This window comes from Polypterus senegalus, chromosome 3, assembly GCF_016835505.1.
Source record: "Polypterus senegalus isolate Bchr_013 chromosome 3, ASM1683550v1, whole genome shotgun sequence".
Taxonomy (NCBI): domain Eukaryota; kingdom Metazoa; phylum Chordata; class Cladistia; order Polypteriformes; family Polypteridae; genus Polypterus; species Polypterus senegalus.
This window is the reverse complement of record NC_053156.1, coordinates 169,374,596-169,386,870: the sequence shown is the minus strand read 5'-3', so window position 1 is coordinate 169,386,870 and position 12,275 is coordinate 169,374,596.

The following is a 12,275-nucleotide window of genomic DNA, read 5'->3' as shown; positions in this document are numbered from 1 at the left end:
GAAAAACACCTTGTCAATTCTGGCCCTAATCTTAGCACCTAACTCCTTAAATTTAAAACTCAAAGTAATTTTAAACATACTAACAAAAGTTTAAAAGAATTTTTTTTTTCTAAAAGTGAGTTATTTATCGAAAAATCTTTATTCATATACAGTATTATGCAATGTAACAGACAAGATCATTATACATGACCTGGCCTAAATGAATATAAATGACAATAATAAATGACAATATATATATTGTAATATCCCTTTTCCAGGAGGGAAAAAAACCTACAAAGACAAGTGGTGGTAATTGTCCAAAAAAAACAAAGGTTTTATTTCTCTTCCACCTTAACTGGCCAAAAACAAACGTAGCCAGGACAAAAAAACAGACAGAAAACACCCCCTCTAACAACTTTTATATAAAAAAAAACAGACTTCCTTAAAATGTCCCAACCCCCTCAGCACCCCAGAGGCTGCTTTATTTAAGTATGACAGATGTGTTTCCTCTGCTCGTCCCTCTCCACAGCACTCTGAGCAGCCCCACTTTTTTCCTTTTTATGGATTTTTATGATACACTGCATCAGGAGCATTTCTTTCCCAGACTGTTAAAGACTATTTGTATTGTCATGCATGACAATACACCTCTCCATCTCCTCCAATTGTCCTGCTCACAGAGTCAGACGACATTGAGTCGTACCTCATGATATTCAAGAGTACTGGACATCCATACTGGCGCCGTACTTGAAGGGCATGACGCAGCGGGCTTATCATGACCTCCCCGCGGAGGAAGCTGCCAATTAAGACCACTTGAGGTCTGAGATATTAAATTGTTATGGCGTGACCTTGGGCCAGCAGGCGAGGGAATGGCGGCACTGGAAATTTGACCCCAATCACCCAGCCAGTGCCCAGGCGTTCGAGTTCTGGGGCATGCTGGGGCTCTGGCTAAGGCCACATATAAACCATGCGCACCAGGTGGTGGAGCAGGTGGCCTGTGAAGGGTTAGTGAATGCCATGCCTGAATACCTGCCCCAGCAGGTCCGCCAACATCCTTACAAAGACATGAATGGCCTTCTGGAGGTTTTGGAGCTCCAGCTGGCGGTAAATCGAGTCAGGAGGTCGGAGAGGTCTGCCCATGGGGGGTCCGACAGGGACGTGTTGCCCACCCGTCATGCTGCGGAGGCTCCGGTCAGGCCTAAAGGAAAGGTGCCTACCCCGCCACTCTGTTTCAAGTGCTGGGAAGTGGGACATATTCTCACTGCCTGCCAGCTGAACACTGAGCCGATGGACTGCACCTGGGCCAAAGGAGAGAGGTACTGTGCTCTGTCAAATCCCTTGGCTGTTCCAAACACAGGAGTGGTGTTGGTAAATGGGCACTCGGTTGTGGCGTTATTTGACTCCGGGAGCAATATCACCATTGTTGCTCACTGTTATGTTCTACTGTGACAGTGGCTAGCTCAAAAAACAAGTGTGAGCTGTGTACATGTGGAGACCAGATTATATAGGTCCAACGAAATGCTTTATAACCTGGAGGGGTGACCCAAAACAACTGCTCGTCGCTCTACTGCCTGAGCCCCATTTCCGGTTATATTAGGACAAGACTGGTTGGAAAGTAAAGGCAATAGTCCAGAAACCACTCCTAAATCTAGGTTGGATCTGATTATGGATGGGCAAGAGACCATCCCAGCTGCTCCCACGGTGTCCTCTTCAGCAACTATTGATGACATGGACAACCGGGGGAAGGACTCCACAGTGGCGGACCTCAATCCGGAAGTACAAATGGGTGAGGATCCAGGCCGGATAGCCACTAACCTGGTCCTCCCACAAGATCTGCTCGCCAGCATAGACTTCTAGTTTAGCTCTTTGCCAGGTTCATTTAAAATAGAACAGTGGAACAATGATTGCCTGAAGTTTGCCAGGAATGTCATCGTTTCCCTTGATGGGCTATCATCGGAAGATTCTCCACCACTGAGACCCTACTTTAAGGCGAGGTACGGAAGTTGTTGTTAGCTCCGTGGACCTGCCGGTGAGAGGTGTGTGAACTGGCTCACGCCCACCTCATAGGCGCCCATCACGGGGCCGAGAAAACCCTAAAGAGAGTAAAATTCTGTTTCTATTGGCCCAGAATCAATGAGGAGGTCTGGTGTTTTTGTCAGTCCTGCCTGGAGTGTCAGCTACATCAGATACTCAGGAGGGATCATGCTCCTCTAGTTCCAATTCCCCTCATCAATGTACCCTTTGAGAGGATCGGTGTTGATCTTGTAAGTCCCTTGAAGCCCTCGACGCAAGGCCATAAATACATACTGTATTAGTTATGGTCGATTAAGTGGCTCGATACCCTGAGGCGGTACTCCTGCGAACTACTAATACGAAGAATATTGCACGGAAATTGGTAGGACTTTTTCCCGAGTGGGTATACCCAAAGAAGTCCTTAGGGACCAGGGTACACCCTTTACTCCAGATACGTTCAGGGAGGTTGCCAAGTTACTCTGTATTAAGCATCTTAAAACGTCTGTTTATCATCTACAGACAGATGGGTTGGAAGAGAGGTTCAACCAAACCCTTAAACAGATGTTCCACAAAGTAGTCAGCGCGGACGGTAGGAACTGGGACCAGCTCTTGCCCCTGGTGCTTTTTGCCTATCGGGAGGTGGGTATTTTGGACGTTCTTAAAGAAGGTTGGGTAGGGATGGCACTTCCCTCCACCAATATCTTGGAATATATTGAGCAGTTACACGATAGATTGGCTAAAATCTGAGCTCCATTAAAAGAGCACATGTCGAAGCTCAAGCATCGTAGGTGCGGAACTACAATAGAAATACCTTCCTGTGGGAGTTTCAACCAGGAGACCGAATGATAGTGCTCGTGCCCACTTCCCATTCGAAATTGTTGGCTCATTGGCAGGGCCCTTACGAGGTTAAAGAGAGAAAAGGGCTCATCGAGTTATTTGGTGAAATAACCGAATCGTCGACCGAGCGAGTGGATATATCACATTAACTTGATGAAGCCGTGGAGAGACAGTATATGGGGACGGATACCCCAAAACCTAATGATTTTTTTTGTCTTTATTACTATATATATATATATATATATATATATATATATATATATATATATATATATACAGTGGAACCTCGGTTTGCGAGCATAATTCGTTCCGGAAACGTGCTCGCAATCCAAAACACTCGTATATCAAAGCGAATTTCCCCATAAGAAATAATGGAAACTCAGATGATTCGTTCCACAACCCAAAACTATTCATATAAAAATGATTAATACAAAGTATAAAGTAAAATACATAATACAAATTAACCTGCACTTTACCTTTAAAAAGAATCATGGCTAGTGTGAGTTTCTAAACTCATGTGGGATTCCACCCAACGGGACGACACGCGGAAGAGCTTCCCAAAGCAATCGCAGTCTCCCAGCGCTGTAGCAATTCGCCGTATAAGCGCATCCAAAAAGATCGCAGACATGCTATAAGCGCCTGTCGTCAATGGGTCATACAAGGAACATTATAAAGATCCCGCTACAATAAATAACAGTGCTGTTGCTGTTTCAAGCTGAATAAAGCTGGTGTTAAAGTACTGAGACTCAGCTTTGTGTTTTGGGGAGCAAGATGGGGACTCGCACTTCACAGCGCACACACACACAGCCACAATGCTGTAGTAAACACTATACGCTCGTACGGATGTTGACTATATGAGTGAGGCACACAGACTCAGACGGAGAATAGGAGACGATTGCCAGAGAGAGAGAGAAAGATGGGCGAGCGAGATAAGGAGAGGGAGAGAGAGAGAGAGAGACGCGCTGGGCGCGAGAGAGAGAGATAAGGAAAGAGAGAGAGAGAGAGACGCACTGGGCGAGCGAGCGAGAGAGATAAGTAGAGAGAGAGACGCTGGGCGGCGGCGAGCGAGATAAGAAGAGAGAGAGACGTGCTGGGCGAGCGAGATAAGGAGAGAGAGAGAGAGACGCGCTGGGCGAGCGAGCGAGCGAGATAAGGAGAGAGAGAGAAGAACCATCAGCTCAGTTGTGATCACATGACTCGCAGCAGATAAAGTGTATCCTTACTACTCGTATTGCAAGACATCGCTCGTTTATCAAGTCAAAATTTATAAAAAATTTTAGCTCGTTGTAAACCAAGTTACTCGTAAACTGAGGTTACACTGTATATTTATATATATATCTATATATACAGTATATATATATATATATTGTCACACACGTGCTATTGGGAGGCAGTCAAAAAGCCCAAAGGTTAGTTAAACATCGCAAGATGAAGGATTATCACGTGGTGCTTATCTGAACCTCTTCTCCCAACAGTAAAACAGAAGAAAGATAATCACGGCCATTTCCGGGTTTCAAAATGGCCGCCACAACGTCCTTTCCAGTAATTCCATTTGGCATCAATTCCGGTTAACCCCATGGAAATCACTTCCGCTTCCTCCATAATGACGCTGTTTCTAGTTTCTGATTACATCGTCATTTCCTGCCAACCAGTTTATGTTCTCATCATCCATTTCATATATAAACGCCATTTTGTAACAACCATATTGTTAACTGTTACTCATTTTTTCTAGTACTTGATCATTTTGCATCCTTTTGTCCACAGGACAATATATGGGGATGGTCCCCAGAACTTTATTTTTGTGGAGTTTCTTTTTCTTTTTGAATTATTTCCACAATTGGCGTAGCCAGCAAGATTTTTGTTTTTCGAAGATGGCAGAAAGGCAGAACCTCAACAACATTCTATCATCAATCGTGAGTGAGTTGCACACTCTGAAATTACAGATTGGTGAAACCAGAACTCAATTAGCGGAATCCCAGGCTCGTGCCTCAGCAGCCGTTCGGACAGAGACCGCTTGTTCATTGCCAACCCAATTGACATACTTAACTGAAGATGATGACATCGAAATGTATTTTTTGGTTTTTGAGCACACCTCAAAACGAAACGCATGGCAGAGGGTGGACGTACCTACTGGCTCCCTACTTGAAGGGGATAGCACAGAGGGCTTATTATGACTTAACTGAGGAGCAGGCCGACAACTATGATGTTCTAAAAGGAGAGGTGTTCAAGTGCTACGGCATATCTCCGGAATAGCAGGTAAGAGAATGGAGGGAGTGTAAATTTGACCCAGAGAGGCCACTACGTACACAGGCATTTGAGGCATGGAGCAAGGTTTGCTGCTGGCTACGGCCCGACATAAACAGCTCCTATAAAATGGCTGAATTGCTAGCCTGTGAAATTTTTGTTCTGACTATATAGCCCAGCAAATCCAGAGACAAAATTATGATAACATGGACACCTTGATAAAGATTGCGGAGCGTCACTGGTTGGCTTGCAAATTAGGGCAGTCAGAAAGACCCAACAAGAACGTGGAGCAGCCCCTGAGCCCTCCCGACAACCACCCGTGCCTGCCGTCCGAAAAAGAGACAGACAGTACAATCTGCCGCACTGTTTCAGCAAATTGCCACCAAATTGCACCAACGAGCCGATGGACTGCTCACTGATTAATGGACAAAGGTATTGTGCCACTGTAATTAATCCTTTGTCTCTTCCCTATACAGGTGCAGTTATTATAAATGGCAGGAAGGTAAGGGCAATGTTTGATTCTGGGAGTAACATTTTCATTGTTGCTTCCCAATTTGTTTTACAGACAGTGGCTTAAAATTAAAACCAGCCTAAAATGTATTCATGGAGATGTCCAGTATTATAAAACCGCTAAATGTGTGGTTACAGTGGATCGCGTTATGGTGAAAATGACCATGGCTGTATTACCAGGCCCTCAATTTCCTGTCATCTTGGAGACTGAGAAGAAATATATGTAACTGTTCCTGAAAGAAATTTGAGCTTAATAATGGAGAGTTCTTCTACTCCGACTGCCTCCACACAGTGTAATACGGTCACTAATGCCCAGGCAGGTACACAGTACGAGGAAATTGATGTCCCATCGTGCTCTGCGGGAGCTAGTACAGTTAACGTAGAGGACGTGGTGGCTGAAACTCCTCCCATTGAGGTCGGAAGAGACCCCATTCATAATTTATCAACCCAATTTCTAGTTACCCTTTCTTCCTTTAAAAGAGAACAATGGAACAATGATTCCTTAAAATTTGCAAGGAATGCCATAGTATTGACTGAGGCACGCACAACCCTAGATCCTATGCCACCAATGCCTTTCTTTGTAATGAAAAAAAAATTATTATATCGAGTGGCTGAACATGGGGATGAAGTGAGAGCATTATTGCTAGTACCATGCACATTTTGGCGACAGGTGTGTGAACTAGCACATGCTCACCTTCTAGGAGCCCATTTGGGCTCTGACAAAACTTTGGAGAGGATAAAACTCTGATTTTATTGGCTGGGAATTAATGAGAAGGTCCGACGATTTTGTGCTTCATGTCCTGAGTGCCAACTTTGTCAGATTCCAAGGAGGGACCGTGCTCCTCTCGTTCCCCTTCCCCTGATAGATGTACCATTTGAACAAGTCGGTATTGACCTCGTAGGTCAGTTAGAACCCTCGTTAAAAGGCTTTAAATATATTTTAGTCCTGGTAGATTATGCCACTCAATTCCCTGAAGCTGTTCCCTTGTGCTCAGCTAATTCAAAAAACATTGCACGGGAACTACTAGGGATATTCATATGTGTTGGGATCCCCAAAGAGGTTTTTAATGGACCAAGGGACTCCTTTCACTTCAGAGACATTCAGGGAGGTGGCTAAATTACTCAGAATAAAACATCTAAAAACATCGGTCTATTACACCAAACAGACAGGTTGGTAGAACGATTTAATCAGACTTTAAAACAGATGTTTTAAGGTAGTTGCCGCAGATGGAAGAAACTGGGATCAGTTACTTCCTCTTGTTTTGTTTGCATATCGGAAAGTCCCTCAGGCATCCATAGGGTTTTCTCCGTTTGAATTATTATTATATGGAAGACAACCAAGAGGTCTATTGGACATGCTAAAAGAAGGTTGGGAAGAAGAGGTCCTCCCTAGGTCCTCCCTACCTCAAATATACTTGAATATATCTCGCAATTACGCAATAGATTGGAAAAAATTAGACCTATTCTAAAAGAAAATTTGGAAAAGGCTCAAGCAGCACAGTTGCGTTATTATAATCGAAACACCACTATTCAGGAATTTGTCCCGGGTGATCATGTGATGGTACTCGTTCCATCTTCCCATTCTAAATTATTGGTTCATTGCAAAGGCCCGTACGAAATTAAGGAAAGAAAAGGACTCGTTGATTATTTGTTTAAACAACCAAATCGTCAACTAAGTGAACGAGTTTATCATATTAATTTACTGAAACCGTGGAAGGACAGGGTACATGATCCCTCCTCTGGCAAGCCTCTGTCCTTTTTCATCTCACATTCTGAAATTAATTTCGGATCTGATTTGACCCCAGACCAAAAACAGGACTTAGAAATGGCTATCCTGTCCATACCAGAAATTGTAAACGAGTTACGGACTACTCTGATTGAGCATGACATAATTACTGACCCGGGGGTAATTGTCAGAGAAAGACCCTATAGGCTCCCGGAGGCAAAGAAAGTGGAAATAGAATTGGAAATTAGACGGATACTAGATTTGAGGGGTATTGAAGAAAGTTATAGCCCCTGGTCTAGTCCAATTGTCTTGGTTGGGTCGTGGAGATTTTCTCGTGGAGGTTTTGTAATGACTTTCAACGACTTAATCAGGTTTCTAAATTCGATGCGTGTCCAATGCCGCGAGTGGTTGATCTACTCGATCGACTTGGAAATGCACACTTCCTAACTACTCCTGACATGACTAAAGGGTATTGGCAAATTCCCTTAACAGCCTCCACTAAAGAAAAGACCGCTTTTAGTACACCTAGTGAACATTGGCAGTTTAAGGTCCTTCCATTTAGTTTGCATGGGGCACCAGCAACCTTTCAACATCTGGTAGATACACTGCTAAGGCCACACAATTCCTTTAGTGTCGCTTACCTGGATGACGTTGTCATCTATTCCAGCACATGGAAGGAACATGTATTGCAGGTTAAAATAATGCTTTCCACACTAGCAAAAGCGGAACTTCATATTAATCCAAAGAAATGTTTTTTTTGGTTTAAGAGAAGTCAAATATTTAGGCTACCTGGTGGGGGGAGGCACTGTTAAACCACAGTGTTCCAAAATTGATGCCATCATTAATTGGCCCAGTCCGATGACTAAGAGGCAAGTTCAAGCATTTCTTGGTTTAGCGGGTTACTATCGCCGTTTTGTACCTCGTTTCTCGGAAATTGCTTCACCCTTATCTGATTTGACAAAGAAAAGGGCACTCTTAAAAGTGCTATGGGATGATAAGGCTGATAAGGCATTCTGTAACTTAAAATCGGCCCTTACGTCAGCACCTGTTTTGAAATCTCCTGACTTCTCTCTCCCTTTTATTCTCCAGACAGATGCATCGGACACAGGACTAGGAGCCGTGTTGAGTCAGTTCGTCGATGGTGCTGAACACAAAATTATGTACCTCAGCTAGAAACTGCTGGACAGGGAGACCAAGTATGCCGTGGTGGAGCAAGAGGCCTTGGCAATTAAATGGGCTATCACGCAGTTAAGGTACTACCTACTGGGATGGGAATTTACTCTGGTGATGGATCATGCTGGCCTACAGTGGATGTCCCTTCACTGGGAGTATAATCCCTGTGTCACGAGGTGGTTTTTGGACCTTCAACCTTATTGTTTTAGTGTTATTTATCGTAAAGGATCCTTGCAGGCCAACGCAGATGCTCTCTACCATGCCCATGACCTCTCAGTGCAGGTTGCCCGACCCGATGGGTCTGGGTTGAGGGGGGGTCATGTCACACACGTCCGATTGGGAGGCAGTCAAAAAGCCTAAAGGTGAGTGAAACATCGCAAGATGAAGGATTATCCCGTGGTATTTACCTGAGCCTCTTCTCCCAACTGGAAAACAGCAGAAAGATAATTGCAGCCATTTCTGGGTTTCAAAATGGCCACCACAACGTCACTTCCGGTGACTCTGTTTGGCATCACTTCCGGTTAACCCCATGGACATCACTTCTGCTTCCTCCATAATGATTCTGGTTTCTGATTACATCATCATTTCCTGCCGACCAGTTCCTGTTCCCATCATCCATTTCATATATAAACACTATTTTGTAACAACCATATTGTCAACTGTTACTCATTTTTTCTAGTACTTTTGATCATTTTGCATCCTTTTGTCCACAGGACAATATATGGGGACGGTCCCCAAAACTTTATTTTTGTGGAGTTGCTTTTTCCTTTTGAATTATTTCCACTATATATATATATATGTGTATATATATATATATATATATATATATATATATATATATATACAGAGAAACAAAGAGAGAGAGAGAGAGTCCCGGGTTCAAATAAAGGATGGTTTATTATCCACACTCCTCTGTCCTCCCAGCTCAGGTTCACCTGGACAAAGAAGTGTGGTCTCTTTTAGTGCGGACCTGGGAGTACTTCCGGTGCTAGGACTGTTGCCTGTTGGCAGTACTTCCAGGTCATACAGAAGTCCAATATAGCATGGAGCACATCTCTCTGCATTGCCCTCTTGCAGTACCCATGAACCCCAGAAGGGCTGTTCTGCGGGACTACATGCCCTGCTGGTTTCCAGAATACAGGACCACTGCCATCTAGTGTCCTGGGGGAATAAAGACTCCCAGCAACATCTACTTTTCATGAGCTGTCTGTCCACCCACTCTGGCCATCTCTTCCCAGTCTGGCACCTTTTTCTCCCCTGGCCGGGATGCTTGTCTAACCCATCTATCTATTATATAAAAAAAAATCTTGGGTCGAGACGTGATCATCTCAGAGAGACACTTTAAAGTCCCACAAGACAAGGAAGTGAGACAAAAGGACAGCTGCTGTACAGACTTTTAAATGATCAACGCACAGCGCAACATGCAGATCAGGCAGCACAGCACAAGCAGCAGCTGGATTAAAGGACAGCTGCTGTACAGGATTGTAAATGATCGGCGCACATCGCAACATATAGATCATGCAGCACGGCAGCAGCAGCTGCTGTACAGGCTTTTAAATGATCGCTACACAGCATGGCATGCTGATCATGCAGCTCAGTAGCAGCTAGCATCAATCCAGCAGCTCCTTAGTGTGCGTTCAGCCCCCCCACAACGTGAGCAGCAGAGACGCGAAGTGGCTAGCGTGAAGCGTGCCCCCAGGGGTGGGGGTTGTGGGGGGGGCGAGCAAAGCGAGTAGGAGCCACAGCCCACTTGTGTATATAATATATATATATATATATATATATATATATATATAAGCTACAGAAAGAAAGGGAGAAAATGAGCCATGTAACTCAAAATAGTTTTTTATTCCTAAGCTTTCAACAACTTGCCAGGTGTCAACATAAGAAAAAAATGATTAAACATACATGTACAGGGATCAAAGGCAATATATAGCTGGTTAAGGGTGGGGACGGTTGGGGAGGTTGAAAGGGGGTCGAGGGTGGTTATGCAAATAGTATCACAGACCTTCACTTCCATATATATATATATATATATATATATATATATATATATATATATATATATATATATATATATATATATATATATATATATATATATATATATACACACATATACAGTGCATCTGGAAAGTATTTACAGCGCATCACTTTTTCCACATTTTGTTATGTTACAGCCTTATTCCAAAATGGATTAAATTCATTTTTTCCTCAGAATTCTATACACAACACCCCATAATGTTTACTTGAGGTTTTTGCAAATGTATTAAAAATAAAAAAAATGAGAAATCACATGTACATAAGTATTCACAGCCTTTGCTCAATACTTTGTCAATGCACCTTTGGCAGCAATTACAGCCTCAAGTCTTTTTGAATATGATGCCACAAGCTTGGCGCACCTATCCTTGGCCAGTTTCGCCCATTCCTCTTTGCAGCACCTCTCAAGCTCCATCAGTTTGGATGGGTAGCGTCGGTACACAGCCATTTTAAGATCTCTCCAGAGATGTTCAATCAGATTCAAGTCTGGGCTATGGCTGGGTCACTCAAGGTCATTCACAGAGTTGTCCTGAAGCCACTCCTTTGATATCTTGGCTGTGTGCTTAGGGTCATTGTCCTGCTGAAAGATGAACCGTCACACCAGTCTGAGTCAAGAGCACTCTGGAGCAGGTTTTCATCTAGGATGTCTCTGTACATTGCTGCAATCATCTTTCCCTTTATCCTGACTAGTCTCCCAGTTCCTGCCGCTGAAAAACATCCCCGCTGCATGATGCTGCCACCACCATGCTTCACTGTAGGGATGGTATTGGCCTGGTGATGAGCGGTGCCTGGTTTCTTACAAATGTGACGCCTGGCATTCACACCAAAGAGTTCAATCTTTGTCTCAACAGACCAGAGAATTTTCTTTCTCATGAACTGAAGTCCTTCAGGTGCCTTTTGGCAAACTCCAGGTGGGCTGCCATGTGCCTTTTACTAAGGAGTGGCTTCCGTCTGGCCGCTCTACCATACAGGCCTGATTGGTGGATTGCTGCAGAGATGGTTGTCCTTCTGGAAGTTTCTCCTCTCTCCACAGAGGACCTGGTGGAGCTCTGACAGAGTGTCCATCGGGTTCTTGGTCACCTCCCTGACTAAGGCCTTTCTCTTTTCCCCCAATTGCTCAGTTTAGATGGCCGGCCAGCTCTAGGAAGAGTCCTGGTGGTTTCGAAGTTCTTCCACTTATGGATGACGGAGTCCACTGTGCTCATTGGGACCTTCAAAGCAGCAGACCTTTTTCTGTGACCTTCCCCAGATTTGTGCCGCAAGACAATCCTGTCACAGAGGTCTACAGACAATTCCTTTGACTTCATGCTTGGTTTGTGCTCTGACATGAACTGTCAACTGTGGGACCTTATATAGACAGGTGTGTGCCTTTGCAAATCATGTCCAATCAACTGACTCCAATTAAGCTGCAGAAACATCTCAAGGATGATCAGGGGATACAGGATACACCTGAGCTCAATTTTGAGCTTCATGGCAAAGGCTGTGAATACTTATGTACATGTGCTTTCTCAATTTTTTTATTTTTAATAAATTTGCAAAAATCTCAAATCAAGTGATGCACTGTGAATACTGTACTATATGTATATACATATATATACAGTGATCCCTCACTATATCACACTTCGACTTTCGCGGCTTCACTCTATCACGATTTTTTTCTCATACACGCTTACGTCACTACGCATGCGCTTTCTGAGAACTTTTATCTAAGCCCTACGATGGCTCCTAAATGTGCTGCTTTTTCTAAGCCTTCTGA